Here is an 8,055-nt window from a genome sequence, read left to right as displayed (position 1 = left end):
TTTTAGTGGGGTTGCCCTTAACAAAAGGGGAAAAGAAAATTCCTCGCTCTTCTGTGTTCTTCCAGCTTTTTAATATGTCCTCAAGAATTTGTTACAACATCCAAGAGATAATGTCATCAGAAAAATACATCCAAGAGATAAGTCCCAACATCACACCATTGATACTCTTGTTGACTGTTGCAAATGTGAAATCGTTGCTAGAAAAATAAAACCTTACCAGAGAGGTTGGGTTTTTCCGTTTATTTTTGCTGGAATTGAACGTTATGCGTTAATTTTTAGATTAGTTACATGTTGAAGCATAATAATAATTAAGACTTAATGCTAAGTCATCAGCTGATCATTAAAGAAGAGTCAAAGCATAAGTGGCTTAGGAATATCATCAGTTAATAATGAAGGACAAAAACATCAATTAATAGGGAAAGATAATGAAGAGTAGTAAGTAGAAACATTATTTTGACCTTTTGTATGGAATCAAACATCAAGAATTGTACGATATAGTAGTAAGCAAGAGAAGAAAGACGGAATGCAGGTTGCAGGTTAGCAATAGAATTAGAATTTTCTGTATAATGTAGGTAATCTGAAATTGAGCTAAGTTGTATCTATTAGTATAATATATGTAGTGTATATCAACCAATATATAAGAGCTTCCTGACAATAGTGAAGAGTTTGAAATACCGTAAAACAGGGAATAACAGGAAAAGAAATATACCATCTAGAAACTTGCCTTTCATTTATTAAGCCATATATGTAGATGACTGGTTTCCTGAAGATGAATAATAACTGGATTAGAGGGAGATGAACACCCGATAACTTAGATAGGTCTTAGGAAAGTATCTGTAGCATATAGCATACTCACATTGATAGGTTTGAGTAGTTTTATTGTGTCGATAAATCGTAGTATCTTCTAAAGCCAAGAACCAATTCATCTAAAGCAGCCAACTAAATTTTGGTAGGATTGATATATGATCCTAGCTAAATTTTGTTTGCTGACTTGGATGGATAGGTTCTTGACTCTAGGAGATAGTACGATTAGGAAGCAAGTTATTGATGGTGGTAATGAGGAAAAGAAATCAGAGAATGGGATGCTTTCTTCTAAAGCATGAGCTGAAATACTCGTCTTCCTCCAAGTTATCCTTATTCAGATAAATGATTACCTCGATCTCATTGTGTAATTTCTTTTCCGCATATCCACCACCATTAACTTGCTTCCTAATTTGATGGCGTCCTTTGTTCAATGTCATAATACAGAATGCACAAAAGGACCGTATTAATGAGTAATATACATACGTACTGTATATGAGCAGCTGTGAATTGAACTTATGAAAGCAGAAATGAGCGATACATTTATTATATTGAAGCCGGTAATATGGGGAACATTATGAACTGAAAATTGAAGCCATCAACATAAAAGAATATTGAAGTCAACAATAATGGAAGATTAAATATTTCAAGTTATGACTTGATATTTTTGAAAATGTCTCGAAATGAAGTGTATTAAATTGATTAAAAGATTATCATTATCAGGTGCAAAGTGAGTTTGATTTTTTTTTTTTTGATCGGAAAATAACTTCATTCAATTAAGAATACTTCAAATTACAACACCCATCAGGGTATACATCACACTAACACTCAGACTAACATCACATATCCTTACTCCGACAAAGAGAAAAGGACGCGTCAATGGATCCAACAACCACAACCACAATCGAATTGAGCCGCTGCTCGCGCCAATCGGACCAAAATAAGTAGCACTAACTAGGATAGGTACTAACCAATAGAACCCTATTGGGCGGGCTATCCCAGAATCACCCTTTCTCCTCAACACAGGCTGATATTGAAAACCTAGCACAAAGACCAGGTAGGACTGGATCCTGACGACGAGCCAGCAACCCAAATCAATCCGATTGCCGGAAACCACGACGACTACCATAACTCTAAAAAGCATGGACTTATTTGAGATCTGACGAGCAGATCCAACAACTAACAGCAAAACCAGTAAACTAAACAGACTAAACAAAAACCCTAGCCCAAAGACTCGGCCCAAAAGCCACTCCCCACAAGGATCCGACGCCGCAATCCACCAAGATCGAGTCCAATGCCCGCGCGCTCCGCCGTCCCGCCCCTCTGCACTGCCCCGCCGCCGCAGCGAATCCCACCACCACAACGTCGTCGCACCACAAAGCGGGCCACCCCAGTACCTGGACGCCAACAGAAGCAGAAACCCCAGAGAGATCAGATCCCCTCCAGGCCCGCCTCTGCCATGAGATCGAGACCGCAGCCTTCGCCAAGCCTCCAACCTCAGCCCCGCCATCGCCAAGCAATGCCAAGCCACCATCCTTTGCCGTGACACCAGACTCAGCCGGTAGATCGCACCACGCCGAGCCACCTTGACCCCCGATCCAAGAAGAAAGAAAACCGATCGGTCTTCTCTGTCCGAGATCCAGCCGCCATCCCTCCCTAGGCCAAGCCTCCGGCATAAAACTGCACCGATCATCCTCTCCCGGACCGGAACGCTACGGCAGGAGCGCCGGCGGCGTTCGGCCGGGAGAAGCACTCGTACTCTCTCTGTTTTTTCGCCGCGCGTGAGGCGCGTTCTTTTCAACACAGAAAGAAAATTTTTCAAAGTGAGTTTGATTTTGACATTAAATGAAGGAAAACAAAATGCAAATTCTTAAAAAATAATAATAATAATAATAATAATAACAGTAATAAAATAAAATAAACACTGATTTAATTGCTTTACTGTTAAAATACTTAGGTGCTGGATGTTTCTAAAAATTTCAAAATCTGGTCTTCATAACGTAATCACTCTTAAGCAAGGAAGCTAACAATATGTACTAATAAAAGCCCTCATTAAAGTTTGCATCATCTTCATCAGCAACATCTTTATCAGTACCACCTTCATAGTGTGCACTTTAATCTGTTGCAATATTGTCCTATTGTAAATGAAAAACAAAGAAGTTAGAATGCAAAATAAGTAAGAGCTAAAATATGCAGTAAATAGCATGAACAAGAGCAACATATAAAAATATTTGAAAAATAGAAATAGTACCATAAAATGTGAGTTTCTTGCTTTAGAATTGTCTGAGCTATTAAGCAGCAAACTTTGAACAATTTGAGTCAAGTTGTTCAATTTGATTGATTAAGTTGTCTACTTAAATTGCTTAGAAGGAACTATTTCAAGTTTATTAATGGATTGGTACAGTTTTAAGGAAACGGATACCTAGGTTAAAAAACCATAACTGAATGTAGAAATATTATTCTTGAGTGATTCCAGTTCAGTATGATTTATTAAGTTGTCAACAACCATAGAAGACACACCCATATCAATGTACCAGGAAAAAATAGTAAACTAGAGACAAAACGAAACGAGAAACAAAACGGAGAGACTTGTACATGTACCTAATTTTGAACATCAGAACTAATAGAAATCTATCACACTGTGTAATGAAAAATCTATCACATTGAAATTGTCTCCTTACCTGGGTTTGTTACTCTTACAGTCTTGAACTTTACTTCATTTTGATTTTTGATGTACACTCTGCAAGAATCAATGCTTACAACCACAGCCTGTACACATAGTACAAAAAATTAGGAAGAATTCAATCTAGTTTCCTGCAAAAACAGAGACATTTTGGCGGATTGAACATTTACAGCCATCCAAGAATAAAAAGATCACAAGCAACAAGACCTCCATAATTGCTCATGTAAAAAAAATGAAAACACAAAAGTTGGAAATTTTAAAGCCACAGCTAAGCAAATAAAGATCTATTTTATTGTAGTTTCCAAGTCATGTTACTAGAGCTAAAATGAATTCTTGAAATACTAAAGCAACCATAAGCCAAGGTAATGATCAACAAGGAAAACAATGAATATAAAATGCACAAAATTGAACTATTATAATTAATTGGAAGCACAAAGTTATCAAAGAACTTTTATACCATGTCGTGAAACTGTGCAGATCATCTCAACAGAATATAAATGAATTGAAGCATTATGGGCATGCATCTAAAACTAAACAAAGATATTACCTGATTTCCGTAAACTCTAGATATCTGCTCTAAGCTACTTTTTTCACTTTTCACCTGAAAAAACAGTTGAGAACTATCAGAGAGGCATCCCATAGATTTGCTACTAATTCACTAATATCCACTCTCACATATACCCATCATTCAGTCTTTCATCAAATTAGATTTTTTGATCTGATTCAGCAACACTAAGTAATTCATACTCGACAAGAGAAAGATTGTTGGCCTCCTTGACTTCAAAGCTGGCTGGTTCTGTGACTTCAACACAACACCATTTATCAACTGCAAGCCTCATAGTCCCCTTGATCGAACATGTCAATCTTTGCATTGTTTGGGATCACAGTGGTACCAGGCTTCATAATGTCAACTGCAAATATAACCCAAAGGTAAGCTCAATAATCACTTTACATTTATATCATACACACTCCATAATACTCCATATATAGTACATTCCAATCATACACACTCCCGAAAACTCCATATTCTGTAGGGTACAAATGCTCCACAATCCTATTGTCATATCAACCACATCCACAATACCACAACACAACAACCCAACACCCTACAACTGTGATATGATATATACAAATATAGGACACATTCAACATTCATATGCATAGCTAATCAAGTTGGACCAAAAACAACAGCAATATCAGAGATCCATAAACACCTTAACTTTAATTCAACAAAATCCCTAGAAACATAGATCTGAAGATCCACCACAAAGATTTACACATATAGAAATGTTAAATGTTATAATCTGGTATGCAAAAAATGAAACCAAATGCAAAAATTCGCTTCCACAAACTAAATTTCTCATCAACCAATACAAACCCATACGAGCAATTCTCATTCTAAACTGTTGAAACCTAAAAGCCTTAAGCACTCAGCAAAGACTAAGAGTCCATATACGTACCTTGGTCATTACGAGCAGTGAAGACAATGGTTCCAGTCTCATCGCTAACGAGGCACTCAGTGATGTGAGGGGGTCGAAGAGGGCCAGAGGAGAGAGAGGATCGAGCGCCGCCATTCTTGGAGGTGACCTCTCGACCGGATTGGTGGTGACGACCTTGACGGTCAGGTTTGGCCGCTCGTGCCAGGCTGGATCTCCTCCACCTTTTCATTGCTCGATTAGTAGCTAGCAATAAAACTACGACTGCAGGTGCTGGGCTCGCATCTCATGTTCATCGTGAGATCTCAAGAAACCCCAAAATAAAACTCAGAAAGAAACCCTAATTCGGTAGGAAAGAATACCCATTCAGTAGGGTTGAGCAAATTTGCTTTGCTTCGACTTTGGATTTGAGCTCCTTCGATATACACGATGAGAGGAAGAGAGAGAGAGAGAGAGAGAGTGCGTGTGTGTGCGGAAGGGCAAAATAAATTATGAAATTTTTGTCTGACTAATCAAACTTTTGGCCCAAAAATTGGGTGCGGGCTGAAAACTCTTTGGCGTGCACTAGGTGTGAAGTTTTTTTTATTATTTTATTTTATTTTTTATTAAAATCAATTTTTATGGAATGGATGGTTCTAGTTGAACCTCTAAATTTGCTATTTAGACCTTCTATACTTAATACACCTCTAATTTACTTTTTAGAATACTTGAAAAGCTAAGTGGACCTCCTTATTTTTACCAAAACACCTAGGCCTCAGCATATGGTCCGGGTCGGCTGGGTCAGTTTCAGGCCCAAACCGACCCCGACCTGAAGTTGTCGGTTATGGATTTTTTAAGACTGAAACCGGATCTAGAATGTAATAGGCTGAACCTTCAGTTGGGCCGTAAATTCGAGTCGGCCCGGTTCGGTTTTGGTCTGGGCCATTTTAGAGTTTTTGGCCCATTTTTGTGGCCCAATTCATTAATATTTCAGTTTCCCTGCTTTGTAAGACTTCTTTTGGGGCCATTCTGAAGGCCCAATTCTGAACACCTAGACTTTCAACAAAAATCAAACATTCAAAAATCAACTGTTCAAAACACAACAGCAAAACAATCAAAGTGCAGCAACCTAATTAAAGACTAAAAGTGCAGCAACCTAATAAACTCCATCAGATGCAGCAACCTAATAAAACTCCATAGGTATTGACCAGTAGTACTTACTACTTGGTTACTGACCAATAAAAATCTATCAGCCATACTAATAAAAGTCCACCATCAGTTTCAGACTTTCAGTCCTAATAAAAATACATCACCCAACAGCAAGTAAAAGTCTTTGATTTAAGGAACTAAAAATGTAGTAACTTAAAGTCTTGGAAAAAAATCTGTTTACTACCCTGTACTTTTAGGGGTTAGTCAGTTTAGTCCCTGCACTTCTAATTTAATCAGAAAAGTCCTCAAACTCTCCAATTTTATCAAATCGAGCCATTTCCTCACAATTCCGTCAATTTCCACTATTTAGGTTGCTGACGTGGAACATTGCCGTCTGATATGTCAGATTTGTGGGACCTTCCCACGTGCAAAATTCCCAAAGTACCCCTCTCATATATCTCCCTTCCTTTCTCACTCGAGTAGCCTAATTCCTCAGAACGCCGTTTTCAATCGCTGAAGAACCCAAAATTAGAACCCTAATAGAAACCGTCATCCCAAATTGGGACACCGTAATAGGGGTTCTGTGAAGCGCAAATCTGATTCCTGTTTCCAATCTCGCAGCGAAGAACCCTAGAATCCTAAATCTCTCAAACTCAGAAGCACGAAACCGGGAAACCCAAAGCTGAATCCTCTTCCATTTGAGTCGAAGTTTTGAATCGAAGCTTCGATTGAAGACGTGGCCACATGGTAGGCAACGACCTTGACCTATGGATTCCAAGGGGAGCCGATATCGAAGCAGATGAGGTTCCCAATTATGGTGAGTTCTTTTTTAGGGTTTCGAAGCTTCACGGGTTTATGTGAACGGGGGGAAGGTATTTAAGCTTTCACGAGTTCGGGATCTACGGTTTCCATAAAAATTTTGGGTTATGGGTAAGGTTTTTCGATTTTGGGTTTAGGGCTTTGAAAATATAGCTTCAGGTGTTTCCTTGTTTATATGGTTTCATGCTTTTGAAATTGCTGAATTGTATGTGCTCTCAGTTGGGGACAGATAAATAAATAAGTTTGGTGCCATGTGCAAGGTGGTAGTAAAGAAATAGGGTTGGTCTGCCATGTGCTTTCAAATTTGACATTACTTTCTGTGTTGTGGTCCTAATGGGACCTAATATGCAAAGGAGGATGACTGTTTTGGCTTTATTCTGTTAACTTTGGTTGTTGTAGAGTTTATGGCGATACAATGGTTGGTTAGCTTGTGTTTCTTTCTTTTTTTTTTTTTTTCTGTAAAGGGACCTTTGCAGAGGAAATTGGTTGTTGTAGACTTTATGGTGATTACGTTGTAGACTTTTATGGTGCTTACTAGTTGGTTTAATGCTTTTGTAAAGGGATGTTTGAAGCTAAATTGTTTTGCTCCTTGACTTTTTTGCAGGGCAGCCGGATTGTTTTACAATAAAGGTGTTTCATGGGGGATGTATAAGGGATAACAAGTATGTGGGAGGAAATGTGAATTTTTTTGACTATGTGGATAAGGACAAGATGTCCCTCGTAGAGATAGACAATATGGTGAGGCAATTGGATCCAACATATGAAGGGCAGAGAATAGATTATTGGTATAGGATTGGTTCTGAGGATGAAGCGTTGACGAAGCTAAGTACTGATCTGGATGCCATAACAATGTGTTGCTGTGTACCTTCAATTAGGTTGATGTTACTGTATTTAGATCATATGGAGCTGCATGGTGTGTATGGGGACAGCTTGGATGAAGTGTATGAAATAGAGGACATCTTTTTTAGCCAAGCAAAATCTGGTGGGGTAGTTATAGAGGAACTGCTAGATAGCCCAAGAAAAATAGCAAAGAGAAACGCTGGGATAGTTATAAGAGAGGTCCAGGATATTGTGCCATTTCAACAGATGAAGGCTGCTAGTATTGGTCCAAATGACAAGGGTAAAGAAAAGGTTGATGAAAGGAGCAACCAAAACTCTAGCGGTATCGACTTTGATGATCTGCACGAT

At 38.6% G+C, this 8,055-nt stretch overlaps 1 pseudogene; it reads right to left on the bottom strand.

Annotated features, from left to right (window-relative positions):
- Window positions 1-1,555: 1,555 nt before the first annotated feature.
- Window positions 1,556-6,156, bottom strand: LOC112169739 (annotated as a pseudogene).
- Between the last annotated feature and the right edge of the window lie 1,899 nt (window positions 6,157-8,055).

This window comes from Rosa chinensis, chromosome 6 (assembly GCF_002994745.2).
Source record: "Rosa chinensis cultivar Old Blush chromosome 6, RchiOBHm-V2, whole genome shotgun sequence".
NCBI lineage: Eukaryota > Viridiplantae > Streptophyta > Magnoliopsida > Rosales > Rosaceae > Rosa > Rosa chinensis.
Note: the sequence above shows the minus strand (reverse complement) of the source record. Positions and strands in the feature narration are given on the sequence as shown.